The sequence below is a fragment of the Pecten maximus genome, chromosome 12, assembly GCF_902652985.1.
Source record: "Pecten maximus chromosome 12, xPecMax1.1, whole genome shotgun sequence".
Classification (NCBI taxonomy): domain Eukaryota; kingdom Metazoa; phylum Mollusca; class Bivalvia; order Pectinida; family Pectinidae; genus Pecten; species Pecten maximus.
Window position 1 is genome coordinate 3,683,539 of NC_047026.1, and position 15,930 is coordinate 3,699,468.

Here is a 15,930-nt window from a genome sequence, read left to right on the forward strand (position 1 = left end):
TATTATTTATTGTGGAAAAGGCCTTAGCAATGTTGTAATAACTTGTGCTTAATCCTTCATGCTAGAAAAAAACATTAGTTTTACCAATTTTTAAGAAAGATCATAATCAAAGTCCAAGTAATTACCGGCCTATAGATTTATAAGGCACAATAGGAAAATATTTTTTAAAAAGTGGTCACAGAGCTTCTACATAATTATTTATTTGAGAATTCACTGTTATATAAATACTAATCTGGATTCCAGCTAGGTTATTCAACAGTACATCAACTAATAGAAATTTACCATAATATATGTAAAAAAAAAAATAGAAAACCGTTACCACACCTGTCTTGTTTTTTGGGATATTTCGAAGGCTTTTGATCGGGTTTGGCATGCAGGTCTTGTACATAAATTACAAAGCTTTGGAATTACTGGAAATCTTTTAAACTGGATATCAGATTATGTGCAGAATCGTCATCAACATGTCTATGTCACTTCTCATACAAAAATACTAATGCTGATGTGCCACAGGGCTCTGTCTTAGGTCCACTTCTCTTTCTCTTGTACATAAACAATATAACTGATAACATTGACAGTCTTTCTCGCCTTTTTGCTGATGCTACTTCCTCATCCGTCTCCTCTCCTTCCACAGTTGAACTTGAAACTGCATGCACTACTAACGGGGATTTTGAAAGAATCCAAAACTGGGCAGAAGATTGGCTTGTTAAGTTTAATACTGATAAAACAGAAGTACTACTTATTTCAAATACCAATACTGAACATGGTGTTAATATTGTTTTTAGAATATTAATATTTACTTTTCTGAAAGTCATAAACACCTTGGTATTTAGCTAGAGAACAAAATGTAAATAGACTCGTCTTACTGATAATATTTGTAAAAATGTTGCAATACAATTAGGGATACTTCGTAAGTTGAAATTTACTTTGAATCGAAAAACTCTTAGTAGGGATTTATCTTACCTTTATACTACCTCTGCTTATGGGATGCATGTACAATTGTCGATGCAAATAAACTTGAAAAACTCCAGTTAGTAGCAGCTCGTCAAGTTATTCTTTAGCTAGTAGTGTGCGTCTCTTTATTCTGAAAATGTGAAGGGGGGGCTGTCTTAAGGACGCACCCGTCGAAAACTTCACCTTTTTCTATAAAATTCATAATGACATGCCATTACTCCCTTTTACTTAACAGATCTTCTCCCCCACTGGTATCTTCCACAACCCCTTAAACTTAGGAAACTCCGAGGACTATGCCATTCCTTTTCGGTCATGAGAATTATTCAAGCGATGAATACAAAATTATATTTATATATGTCCAGCAGTACATTTCGAGTAGCCACAGGTTTTAGTGTGGTGTCTCTTATAAGTCCTCATGATATTTCATTTTCACTAATTAGTGGAAGTGTGGACGCAAATCCATTTGTGACAACGGTTGAATGTGTGTGTGTGATAGTTAGAAGTCAGGTTTTTACTTACCATTCGATCACTACACTAGCCAAAGGGATACATCACACGAGGTATGGAAAAGTCTAGATAACAAATGTCTATTTATAGACATATTTTTGTACAATAAAGCCTCACACATAAATTGGTTAGTGTGAATGTAATTATAATATGCTTATTATTGTCTCCCCATTGGTCAAGAGTCATAATTGCCACTGTGTGGCCTAAGTGATGCTAAATCCATAGCTTTTGATTGGCCAAGGGCTCAGCCCAGCCGCTGCAATACCAAGGTTATCCCCACTATATAATTAATCCCTGTAAGTTTATGACGCCATCTTGGAATGTTTCTAAATAGGTGAAATCAATTTTGTTTTGATTGAAAAGAATTCAGTTTTAGAATTATTTTCAAAAGGACATCCCTCCAACCACCCCTGCATTCCTCCTTTTATGTGTGGATCTTAATTTTCAAACTACTCTTTTGTGCTCTTCTTTAGTATATTAGTATTGTTAATTTCATTCATTCTAACTTAGTTTATTTGTATTTTGTTATCTGATATAAATTTGATTTATTTGTATAAATTTTCAAACTATTATTTTGTGCTCTTCTTTAGTATATTAGTATTGTTAATTTTATTCATTCTTACTTAGTTATTTATATTTTGTTGTCTGATATAAGTTTCATTTATTTGGATAACACTTGTACGCGGTGCTTGCCTTCAGGTCATTTTGCCACACTTCCGGGCGCAGGTTTCCTTTTTAGATGTTTTTCCTGAATTGATGATCCATAAATAGAGGGGTTAGTTTTCACTATCGTAGTTTTAAAGGTGTAGGCGTAGTTCTCGATCACCTTTGCTAAACTTTTGTTTTAATTCTAAAATATATGAAATAGTAATTTTGGCACAGAGCTCGAGGTATGGACCAGATTGTGTAGCTGCAGATGTGATAGGTTGATATTGTTTTACAATCTTTAACTTTAGCAGGACAAAAATAGCTGTACAGAGTAAGAGACGGCACTAGAGAATATTCATATCTACAAAGCACATACTTAATCAAAAAAATAATATATATTGTTTTAATCAACATAACTCTCAAAAGTCATAGAAGGTATTTGATAATTTTGCTTTAAATGTTTTTTTGTTTGTTTGCTTGCTTTTTTTTCAGACCGAGAAATGCTTATTGTTCATTCCCCTTGATCAAACTCTGAATACACAGTGGGAACAGGACTATGTTTCTCCTCGAAATAATCACAGAATTGTCGCTCTCTGTACATATGTCATAATTGGACAGCTCCTTTCTCAATAACACGAACAAATCTATAATCCAGTTTTGATCAACTCTATGGAACATACCATCGGCGATGTTGGCATAGCCTTTGTGAAAGTATTCGATGGTTACGTAGACCGTCTGTCCTAATGACGAGTCGTATGTCGTAACAATTCTCACCAAAGCTTTTTGAACAATCACAACGAATTTAGTTTAAAAAATTGATTGCAAATTTGTAGATGGAGCTGCGTTTGTTAATGTTTTGCCTCGTTGTATTTATTTATTTATTTTTGCTAGAAGAAAAAAGTACGAATTACTTTTTTATTTTCTTATGATGAAGTCACAAAAAAAATCGTTACCGTAAACGTTTTTGGGCATTTCAAAATTATAACAAATTAGCACAATGAAGAATTGATGCATTCTCATGTCTTCTGTATGAATAGCACATAGATAACGTAAACAGCGCAATCATAATTTAGCGCAATGCTTCAAGAGCGAAAAGCGCTAAAATAAAATTACCGCTAAAATATGTACGTTTGCAGTATATTTACTTTATGATCTGCCTGATATCGAGTGAATCCGCCCGTGTAATATCACTAGTGTAGTACCCTGGAGCGTTTTTCATTGGCTGTGCCAGTCAGAAATCGGTTGTGACGTCAAAATGGCAGTGACGTGACGTCATGAATATTGTGAATGACACGTACACAAATTGCAGCGTCCGTTTGATCAAACCCTCCACATTTTGACTACAAAACCCGCTAAAAGTGAAAGTTTTCTGAGTAATATGATAAAAAGTATCTGATATTTGTTTTCATTTCATATGAGGTTAAAGGAAACTCATCTCGAAGTTAAATTTTTGCTCGCCATGGCTCCCAAAAACAAAAGCTTCTAAGACTCGTTTAATAGAATCTCATAAGAAATGAAAACTCGTGTAAAATCCTATGTTTATGATATGGCCAATAGTTTTTATGTATTTAATTGCCTATCAACTTAAAAAAAATATCCGAGTACTTCAAAATGAGGCTGAAGTCATTTTGGTTTCATTTCTGAATTTTCCAAAATATATTCAACTATTACTCGTTGATAAAGTCAAGGAAGTGCGTAATTCTTGTGTACACACCAGGGGATGACGTCGGACACCCGGTTGAGGCCCATGACGACACTCCCACCAATACACTATCACAGGTTAAAGGTCCTCCATTGTCACCCTAAAAGAAACAAAGACGTAAGAGTTAAAAAATAAATAAATAAATAAATAAATAAAAAACAACAAAAACAAAATAAAAAAAACAACAACAACAAAACAAAAACAGATAAAGCTAAAAAAAAACAACAAAACACAAAAAAAACAAAAAAAACAAACAATAATGTCTTCGTACCATATTTTCTCCGTTAGACATAGTTGACTTAATATTCCTAATCAAAACTAAGCTTATTGTAGGATTAACTAAGACAGCCATTTCACTCTACCCACAATCATTTTACCCCATTTTTCATACACTATATGTACCATGATACTATTTAAAACGTCAAGAAAATATATCATAAAATGAGCCGGATAAAAGTGTCGAGACATTCTAAGCTTTTTTATTTTTTATTTATTTATCATATTTATTTATTTATTTATTTATTTTTTTTTTTTTACCTCATTACGAATTCAACATTAAGTTCATAACAACACTTAGTACAGTGCAAATGAATAGGATCCGGTAACAAATTGTAGCAAATATATATATATATATTAAAAAGCTTGGGAATGCCTTACCCAGGAGGAGATAGGGATGATCTACCTTGACAAGAAACTAACTTACACTGCATGGTCCAGTGTCGTCGTTAAATACGCAAACATGGCCATCGTTGATACTGCTGGCACCCAAGCGTTCTCTGCACTCCGAGTGACTTAGTTGGCCTTTTGGAGAAAATCCGGTAAGACTAGAGAAAATGAGAAAATCAAAATAAGATATTACTCGAGGATTATGTTGATATAGAATACCCTAAAATTTCAATAATAAGCCTAAATCGAAAATATGCCGGTCTTGAAAATAGGCCGTACTTGAAAAAAAAGCCTCGGATTCCTTGCAGTGAAATATATCTAAAAAAAAATAAGCCGACATTATTTGTCAGGTTGTCACTTCTCATGACCCTTTACTTTTTTTTTATCTTAATCTAAATGAAACCCCATTTGCTGAGCATATATTTATATATATATATTAATATTATGTCCATGTACTTGTACTTAATTTATAACTGTACCGTCAAACCCCTATGATTCGAACTTCGTTGATTCAATTTTCTCGCTGTATCGAAAATTTTTGTTTCTTCTCCGATTTAACTAAATTTGGAAAACAGCTAAATATTGTCTATGATTTTGACTAGTGTTAATTGTTTTTATGCCCACAGACTTTAAATAATAACCATCATATTTCAGTTTCAATAAAAGGGACTATATTGTTGGCATAAAACCGCACATGTATGAAGCGCCATGATGATGAAAATAGGCGAATTGACTGAAAAATAAGAACGGGACCTTGCTTTGTCGACCTAGTTTTTTTTAATGAAATAAAATGGTCTTTAGACCAGTTAATGGATTTGCATTAATTTGAGTCTCTCCAGAATGCTATATTAAATCCGCCAGGACAATTTTAGTGCTGAAGATCATACACATAGCAGTTAATGGAAGACGTTCAATAATGATAATAATAAAAAATAATGTTGTTTTTTTTGTTTTTTTTTTAATTTTTAATTTTTGTTTGTTTTTTTATTGTTTTTTTTAGGTGGGGGGGGGGGGGGGGGGGGGGGTTCTGTTTGGTTGTTTTTGTTTTGTTTTTGTTTTTGTTAAGATAATCTTTTCTGACGAGTATTAACAAAGATACATGGACTCTAGTTTAATACTGACGTGCTCCAAAAGAGGTGCGGCCCCATCCTGTGATGGTACATGTCTGTCCAGCGAAATCACCACTGGACGCATCTGGCATCTTCACGGCAGTGGCTCCACTGTCGCCAGTAATGTCCTCGTCAAAGTCCAACACAGCTATGTCGTTAGGGAACGAACCTTCTCCAATTTCAGAGTCCGGATGCTAAAAATAAATATTCATTTCTATGCCACTAACAACCGTTTCTTTCTTTCTTTTCTTTCATTCTTCTTTCTTTTTTCTTTCTTTCTTAACGATATTAATTTTCCATTAATATCACACCTATAGGACATGATAAGAACAAATGAATTGACATCTTCTGACGTGCCGTAAATGGTAAAATTACTTTACACACTAAAAAGCACTGATACGCAGTATGCGATAAATGACTTTTGATTAAAATATGTGGAGTGAAACAAAACAATATCCAACGACGACTCGTCATGTTTTCCCTGTATCTTAAAAGAATGGCAAACACGAACTGTAAGTGGGAAAATGCGTTTTGTCACGTGGGTGATCCCATACCCTTTTCACGCCAATGTGAATAACGAGTGCGCATCCGCTACACCACACATACTGTGAACGCATTAATCTTGGTGCATTCAAATTTTCGCGCATTTTAAAATTATATCAAATTAGCACAATGAAGAATTTGTGCATTCTAATATTTTCGTTAGGAACATCACATAGAAATGTAACTAGCACAATAATAATTTAGCGCAATGCTTCAAGAGCGAAAATCTCTGAAATAAAATAACCGCTAAAATATGTACGATCTTATTGAGACATGATCAAGTAGAAATTTATGAAATTGGTTATAGCATTTTAAAGCTCAATCTAATATCAAATCAAGAAGAATAAAAGACGAATTATGTTTCTATTGGAAGTCACGTGTCAATGTACTTACCACGGTTGCCTTGGATACTCTGAAAAGTTTACCGCCCTCCGAATGATGATCCGAACCGACTCTGATTTCGAGTCTTCTGTAGGCATAAAGTGGTATTTTTGTCATCAACAGTATCTCATATGTTATGCATATTCATTAAAAACTGTCAGAATCATTCTTCTAAAATATGTCATAGAGACTGTCAACTGCACTTTTTTCTCTAGCCCGTGTGAGATTAATAGAATCTTACACGGGTCTGTTCCATGGACAGAGATATCTAAACCCGAGTTTGGCTAGTCAGTACGAGGGTTGCCGAGTGCTTGCCAGTCAAACTCTTACACGAGGGTTGAAGTATCCCTGTCTACGGTACAAGATCATGTGTGGTACTTTTTCTCACATACCCCTTTTTAAGAAACAAATCGTAAAGTGTTGTGAAACCTTTCCACCGCACTATCATCAATGTCCTTGAAATGTCCCCTGGCCAAGACATACCAGAGTCTTTAAAAATGGTAGTTGCTACTCCTGTTTAGCGCTCAGCATATTGGGAGTGGGACGACTGGTTCGTCCGTTGTCAGTATAATGTGACCGGGTGAGGTGTCCTGCTGGGTGTCTTCGGCAGTATGTTTCAGTGAGGTGGCACTATAAATCGGCAAAAGTTTCGGCCTATCACAAGGAGACTTAACACGAACATACCGCAGCCTCCCAAAATACGCATACGCACTCACCACACGCATGCATGTCGCACGCACGGGAGACCGGCCTTAAATGATCTTAGCTGTTAATAGGACGTTAAACAAAATAAACCAAACCTTGAAATGTGCGTCGAAATCCTTCACGTCATCAATTTGTGACGTGGTCACGCTACATAAAATGATGACGTTACTACCCTACCCCGGTAAAAGACTAATAGAACCTTTCACCCCCTTGGGGGTGAGACAGGGGAATCTCAACCCGAGGGGAAGATTCTTAAGTTGCCAAACACGAGGCTTGCTGAGTATTTGGCAGCTTGATTATCTTACCCCGAGGGTTGGGATTCCCCTGTCTCACTTCCATGGGGGTGAATGATTATTTTTCTCTTTCCCTGTTTACCCTCTTATTATCTAATATTGACGTTGCATCAATGCAAGGAAATGTTGACGTGACGTGATTGAATTTTCAACGTGACGTCATGGTATTATTGACGTGATGAAATACAATTGTTGAGAACGGGAGAAGAGCACGTGCAGCTTGTCTTTTCCCTAGAGTAAGATAAGAAAATCTCACCTCGGTAAAACTGTCCAGGGTGAGAGAAACAGTTATATTTCCCTACCAAAACAGAGATTCACCTGTGAAGTAACGAAAACAGCAAGGTGTACCTGTAAATATTTGAAAATTTAATATCTTACCCGCGTATTATACAATGTCCAGCAGTGACGGCCTTTTGGGGCGAGATGTCCACTGCTCCACACTTATAGGCACCCCTCACCAGTAGAGAGGCCTGTCAGGGATAGTTCTAGATAGACGCATTCTCTCCATTCACAATCCAGGGGGTGTTTAATTTCTACAACATCAATTGCAATGATGACTACGTTCAAACCGGCCATGAGCGCAGTAAGAACATGCATGTTCTATCTGTTTCGGATGCACACTGTTTCAGTCAACCGATTGTATCCCTATCCCGAAGTCCAGGGTGGCTTCCAATGCGCCCTTTATTTAGGGGAGACCAACTGTATCCAACTACTTTTGATTGCAAAGAGTGACTAATTCATCCCGTCGCAATTCAGAATAAGAAAACTCTAGAGACCGAAGACAGACCTTGCTGAATCTTAAAGTCATGTATCGAAGAACGGTACTGATATTATTATCAGTAAATTAAAATAACTGAAGATTTTCTAGGTAAATAATGAATTCATATACAGAATTTATCATAGGTCATATAATGCTTACTACCAAGTCATTGTTTGGGGAAATCGATATATTGTTGTCAGCACTAAAATACTATCTATAGTTTAGCTTCATGATTACGATGGATTCTCAAGAGCATTTGAGTTGTGTGACCTGTCTTTTCGGAAGCATTCAGTCCCATTGGAAGTTATCCGAGAACAGGAAGTAACGAGTAAGTCATATTGAGTGTAAATCTCGATTAAATTTTGGTCAGTTTATCTTTCACACTTTGTAAATAATCTTTCTAACTTATTAAGCAGACAATACCTGCCTGGTTGGCATCTTTAGGAGCAGTTGCCAATCGCTCGTTCCTTTACAAAGGAGAATATTCAGCTAGCTGGTTTTGTCGTGAAATTAGCGATAACTATACACTTTTAAAAACACTTTCACCTTTTGGATTATCGGACATTATCAATTTTTCACTTTTTGGATTATTGGACATTATCAATTTTTTCGCAGATAGAAAAAGCGGAAGCGAAGAGGTTGGACAGGTCAAATGAGAATTTAGCACAAAAATTAACACGGGAATCGAAGAAGACAAGACTTTTACGCCACCAAAATATTCTTCTTACGTGTTACTTTGCTTTCTGCCATTCCAGGAAATCACTTGGCCCTCAAGTTTCAGACTGGTAACCACATTTGTGTTTATAAAACTGACATACTTACTTTGAGCTATGGTTGACGATTCACACCATGCAGGCTCGAACACCCTGTAAGGAAATACGTTGACAAAAATCAATTTAATCAAGGATCCGTTTTTAACTTTCTATTTACTTTACTTTGTTCATATTTAAAAAAAAAAAAAAATCATCATTTAATTGTCACACCATATTATTTCCGGATGAGTACAGTCAAGCGCAAGATTCAGAAAGAACGTCCCCTCTTCCTCGATACTACATGGGGTTACGTTTACATCAGCTCGCATCACTCCGGGGATATGTCCGGCAAATTCGAAGGCACACGACGAGCTAATCAGTCGGTGTCGCGGGGAAAACCGGCAATCGCTAAAACAATGCATTTCCTTAGGAGATTACAGAGGAGCGATGGCCAAATTTGAAGCCAGTCAGTTTAATAAGAACTTTCGATTTTGCCATGATATACCCCAGCAATACAGGACTGCTAAAGTAAACATAGCCCCTACAGTATCGAGGATGCCCTCTCCTTTTGGGTTACTTGTGTCCCCAACGATTGGCTTTTCCCAATGACTTTCCTCCAAAATGACTATTGTTTCCTTAGGGGAATAGTAATGCAAGTTCTATAGAGCTGAGGTTGTCTGCTGAACTTGCATAAATTTCATTTATTTCGCTGACGTCATACTCTCTACAGCAATGGACTTCAACGTATAAAATTGACACAAAGAAACCCAATAAGATGAAGTCTAAGATTAAAGTTTCAGTATGCAAGGCATTATTCATTTTAGGTTGCCCAATCAATGTATGTCTATCTGTTATTCGGCGAAATAGTACTTTTTGAAACATATCCGAAACTTTTCAATTTTTCATATCATTTTATCTATTTATCTATTTATTTTTACATAAAAATTGTGAAACCATCTACTTGCAAAAAGAATATAATAAATTAGTTAGCCTCAGAGATTTATTCTACAGCGATAAGCTGGAGCGTACCTATATATAACAAAAGTAAATTCCTCGTTACCCAGTTGACATAGTATTGATAACGGAGAAGGCAAACAAAGACAACATTTTTTGTGTAACCATCAGGTATAGATAAATGTTAATACAAGACAATACTGTAGTGTAAACGGAACTAACATTCGAGTTCAAAATTAAGAAAAGGATGCTACAAAGAACACAACAGATATTAACTCAGATCAAAATGAATTTCAACTCTACCACACAGTTGTTTCGTCATTCACTGACTCGTCAGTGATGGTAAGGACCTAAAGTGATGATATCTAGGAGACGACAATAAAACTTGTCAACTAGGTCGAAAAAAAGGACAAAAGCTTGATAGGGAGCAAAAAAAAACACGGCAAATTTTAAAGACAAAAAAGTAGAGACTTTTGAAAACGTATAAAACCAGGTTTAAACGTTTTCTGCATCATCGATTAAATCCGCTCTGTGCGTCGAATCCGGATAATGTGACGTTCTCAAAGTGAAACCCGGGGTAATGTCAACGGCGATATTAGTTATAGAGAGATGATGATTATCAGAAGGTTGAAGTAATAGACTAGTTTTTATGGGTAGGTAGTTGCTGAAGACAGGTGATATATATCCACAGACTGATCATTGGTGTTGATATGTAACATTTAAAGAAATGGATGATCCCACATTTCATACAGAACTTATTAAACAAGTTCAGTAATTTGATATGCAATATTTTTTAAAAATTCTTTTCATAACAAAAACCATATTGATCGCAAAGCTATACATGAAGTGAAAACTTTTGAATTAATCTATAGAAGACAGTGAATGTCCACAAAGAAAGTTTGTTTTCTGATGGAAACAAATTATGACTATACCATATACACGTGTTTTCCAAAAAAATATTTTAAACGATGTATTTTCATTCCATGGTGCATTTTCCATTATGTCATTAGTTATCCAACATCAAAACACCGCGGATGTAAATAAGTTGAAATATTATTCTGCTTAAAATAAGATTTTCGGATTATTTGGTTCGGGATAATTAATGACTCCTTTAAAAGTTTAAAATATTTTCAACGTACCTGCGATTGTCACCAAGCATAAAACTCCCAGGATCTTCATTGTTAGAATGTTCCTCTGGAAATACTTCTCTAACCCAATCGCCAGTCTTTATATATTGTCTAGTCTAGTAGCTGAGAGTTTCTCATCTGCTTATCAGCAATAAAATGGGTTGTAATTCGATAAAGTCTTAATCTTTTTAGTTTGTTTTTTTTTAATTTAAAAACATGTCAAAATACTCATAAAGAGAGCCAGATGATGCTTTTCAGCAAGATTAATGCCTGACATATTTATTGGGGAGCAATATTTCGCGTCGTCAACTGATAGGTCGGTCTGATGGTACCTGTAAAGTGCGAAACGAAAGCAAAACGGAACGAAACGAAACGAAACGAAATCAAAAGAAATGAAAAATGAAAACATTGAAAAAAATAGATAAATAGACATAATCATCGTTGTTAAGACAACACACAGCTATATTCACTCGGTTTTTTTAAAATGAAATATTTATTCTATTTCGATAATATGCTTTATCCAAAATTTAAAGGCGCGCAAAACGCGTAGTGTATTGGTGCACGCTCGGTCTAAAATCACGTGACAGAGGTGATTGTAAGCAACTCCTTTTATAGTAGGAAAGCGTGGTGTGTATCTGATCGCGACAAGTTAAGAGTTCAGGGAAAATTACTGGACTTGAAAGGCGCGATTCGTACAAAAACGTCGGCTTAACGCGCTGTTCCCGTGTTGCTGGTGACGGGAGTGTAGACAGAATGGAAGCATCAGAGGACGACTCTGTTTATGTAACTTTGATGAACTGTGAATAATTCTGGATATGTTTTAGAAAATATTAAGTATTGAATTAGTAACGTATTAGGGCCACTATCAAAAAAAATATTAAATCGTACGTACGATTTATTAAATCATACGTACGATTTACTAAATCGTACGTCAATTTACTAATCCGTACGTACGGTTTACTAATTCGTACGTGCAATTTACTAATCCGTACGTACGATTTACTAATTCGTACGTACGATTTACTAATCCGTACATACGGATTATTAATTCGTTCGTACGATTTACTAATCCGTACGTACGATTTACTAACCGTACGTACGGATTACGAGTTCGTTGCGTTGTTCTTAGAACAAGAAATTGATAAATCCGGGCAGTTACACGGATACAAGTTTTTACATTTGAAGTGCATCCAAAATGGATTGGTGGTGAGTCAAGAATCCGTGAGGTGCTTATTGCACATTATTGATTCTAAAGGTGTTGAGAATAGGCGAAGAAACCGATTGAAGAGAAGACTGTATCATAACCCCGGACCAGACTTTATGTGGCATGTAGATTCCTATGACAAGTTAAAGCCGTATGGAATCTGTATTAATGGGGCTATCGATGGCTTTTCGAGATTTATTATATGGTTGGAGGCGTATACAACAAGTAGTAATCCAGCAATCATAGCAAGTTATTTCATGGAATCAGTTAAGACGCGAAAGGGATGTCCCAAGCGAGTTAGAGCAGATATGGGCACAGAGAACGGTTATATTGAAAATATGCAAATATTTTTGAGGTATGAACACCAGGATGGCTTTGCACGGAGATCGTTTGTTTATGGATCGAGTAATCACAATCAGAGAATTGAGGCATGGTGGTGTTTAAATAGTAAATCGTACGTACGAATTAGTAATCCGTACGTACGATTTAATTAATTTTTTTATAGTGGCCCTAATATGCTTCCGTAGATTTCCTATGGTTGAAAACGGAATATATTGTATTTCATTTCAGCTTTGCTCGAAGGTTTTCATAAGACCAACTTGTTCTTTTCATCTAAAACCCAGGTCAGACATGCATTAAATAACGTACTGTAGCTGAACGTGCATGCTTGAAATAACCCTTATAGCAAGTTGAACAAAGTTAACTTGTAAGAGTAACGTCCCTTCATTTTGAAAGTAAAATTAGCAGTTGGGTAAGAAATAGTGTATATAGTTTATGATTATGAATTTATTGGTATGAAGATATTTTACCAGTATTTGTGATTATTTTTGGTAGAATCATATGTTTAACAAACATAATTTTTGTACACACAATACACTACGGGATTTGCATTCCTATAAATAATGGACTAATCGTATATTCTGAATTGGACTTCCTAGGAAGTCTTACAAGTGTGGACACAAAAATAAAGCACTAGTTCTTAAATTAATCGTTTACGACTAACATCGATTCCGTCTGATAGGACTTAAATTGGTGTACAGTGCGAGAATATCTAGCTTGCACGATAAAGATCCATCGGCGGTCTTTCGGTGTGGCCCAGAGGATAGGGTAATTTTAGGCCAATATTCATTAGGTGTTAAGATGGACGTCAAAAACCTTGATAAACCAAATTCACAGGGTAGGGTCTCTCTTCTCCCTTCATCTTCGATAGGGTAAGCGTAACTGCTACTAAATAGTGCTAGGTTAGGACCCATTCGAATCTGGTAGTCGCTTTCAAAAGACAGGCGACTCTCTTCCACCCCACTTTCCTTTTTACATTCTATACTGTTCCCATTCTACTCAATTTCCTATCTATTCTCGTCCGCTGAAAGGCCATAAGGCCGTAATAGCGGACTGAAAAAAAATCCCGTTGAATAGATAAGTAAATATATTCTGAATAATGTTATTTCATCTTTAAAGAACTGAGCGAATATTGCGATACTCTTTTCAGGTTCAATGATTTTGTTTTATTTTCAAAGAGATACAGATACAAGAATGTCCTCATGCAAAGGGGCTAACATTCGCCATGCTTCTTTCTTCCTATTGCGATAAATTTATTCCTGAGTGTTGTTTTAACACCGATGGGGATGGGACACTAAGGCGTTTGCAAAGTCTAAAATTGTCTATTTATCTATTTTTTCAATGTTTTCATTTTTCATTTCGTTTGATTTCGTTTGGTTTTGTTTCGTTTGGTTTTCGTTTCGCACTTTACAGATACCCCGGTCTGATAAACATGGACTGATTTTGATAAAATATTTATTTAACAAATATTGGATATTAGGAGATCTGCATCAGTCATGTTTGTTTTCGCAGTAGACTTTCACAGAATAATCATAGTTAACTCTTTAATTGTTCACATTTGAATGACATCCATATATCTGATACAATGGTATTTGGAATATTTGTGTTATCGAACTAATGTTGCCCAAAAAATACAACAGGCAAAATCAAATTAACGCGTTTGATTCGGTGTGTTTATGTTGTTTTGTTAATTTTAAGTTGCTGTACACTTATTTTATAAACATCGTCTTGGTCATACACGTCTAACAGGGGCAGTCTTTTATTGTTTCGAAAGAAATCTCTTTGTTTTGGTGGGTATGTGGTAAGCACGTTATTGTTTCTGAAGAATCATCTTCGTTTTGTTAGTTTTGAGCTAGGTGTATGATTGGTTCTCAGAAATTTTCCAATAACCATGTTGTGTTTCGTTGATTGTGATGTCGGTATATTATTGTTTCTGAAGAACCATCTTCTTTTTTAGCTAGGTGTCTGATCGGATCGTAAGAGTTTTGTTTGTTTTGATGTTTGATTGATCGAATTACATTTGAATCAATAAACATGTTTTGTTTCATTAATTGTCATGCGGTTTCTAGAGACATTCCTTCGGTTTTTTTTGTGTTTTTGTTTTTGTTTTTTTTTGTTTTTCTTTTTTGTTATTTTGGTTTTTTTTTAAGATATTTTGAAGCAGTATCTCTATGATCAGTAAATATATAACTTAAATGTCACGTTTATTTCTCCTATAGACTGAGCCCATACACAACATGTGTACGTAACGTGAGGTGAAATGGTACATCTTACTTAGTGGCTACAGCAGAAGTCATAAATCTGTCAAGGCTGTGCGGTTACGTATGCAAATACGAGCATGTTGTCGGGAAGAATTCACACCAGAAATTCTCTCAGGTAAGTTGTCTCGCGGGATTCAAATACGCCATAATAACCAATAACATAGCCTCCGGAATGGCGTGTAACGTAAAGCAATTAAAAAGTATTCACGTAATATGGTTTGCCGAGTGGAACCTGGTAAATTCGAATTTATGTAATTAAGAGTTTTTACTCATGCAAATCATTTGGATCAATAATAGAACTTTTTTCCTGTGAATTGATCTACTTATAAAATCTTAACTGCATTTACAACATGCACTCGGGCCTATTTTTGTTCCCTTTGTTTATTTATATTCATTTGAATGATCTGTAAGACGTCAGAGCTAAGCAATTAACGCATTCTCATTGAGCTATAAAACTTTAGAGAGGCTTTAAATTGTCAAAGTTTTACCTTTTCAAGCCCAAATATCGTCATCATATTGTCTCATAATTCTGATGTGGAATAGATGGGAGAATGTGTTTTTTTTTCTTCAGTTTTTCCATTTTTAATTGTTTTTTGTTTTGTTTTTTTGCAGAATATGTTTTTTTTTACACTAACTCCTATTTTATTATGTATATGTATTGAAACATCTGATGTGTGACGCTTTAATAAATAATAAAGATATTTGAATTGAGTTGAATTGAATTGTAATCAGTTGATCTGTTTTGCAATGAGAGATTTCGTCCTTGTAACTAAAGACATATCTCACTGTTAAGCTCTGTAGGTAAACAGGCCGAAAGGGTTGTATGTAAATACGGTATAATACCTCCATAATTATCTAATAGAAAATAATTTACTTCACCAATATCAATCTGGTTTTAATAAAAGGCTTATCAGTTGATTGAAATATAGTATAATATATATTTAGCATTAGAAAATAAACAACGTACCTGTTTGAGATTCGGTGATATATCGAAAGTTTTTGATAGAGTTTGGCACAAGGGGCTTCTG

General features: G+C 35.3%; 1 long non-coding RNA gene across 1 annotated transcript; it reads right to left on the reverse strand.

Annotated features, from left to right (window-relative positions):
* Window positions 1–3,733: 3,733 nt before the first annotated feature.
* On the reverse strand, window positions 3,734–4,650 carry LOC117339750. Its single transcript, XR_004535310.1, has 2 exons — window positions 4,512–4,650; window positions 3,734–3,908 (listed from the first exon to the last, which is right to left on the reverse strand). It is a non-coding gene; the product is annotated as an uncharacterized LOC117339750 (long non-coding RNA).
* Window positions 4,651–15,930: the final 11,280 nt, after the last annotated feature.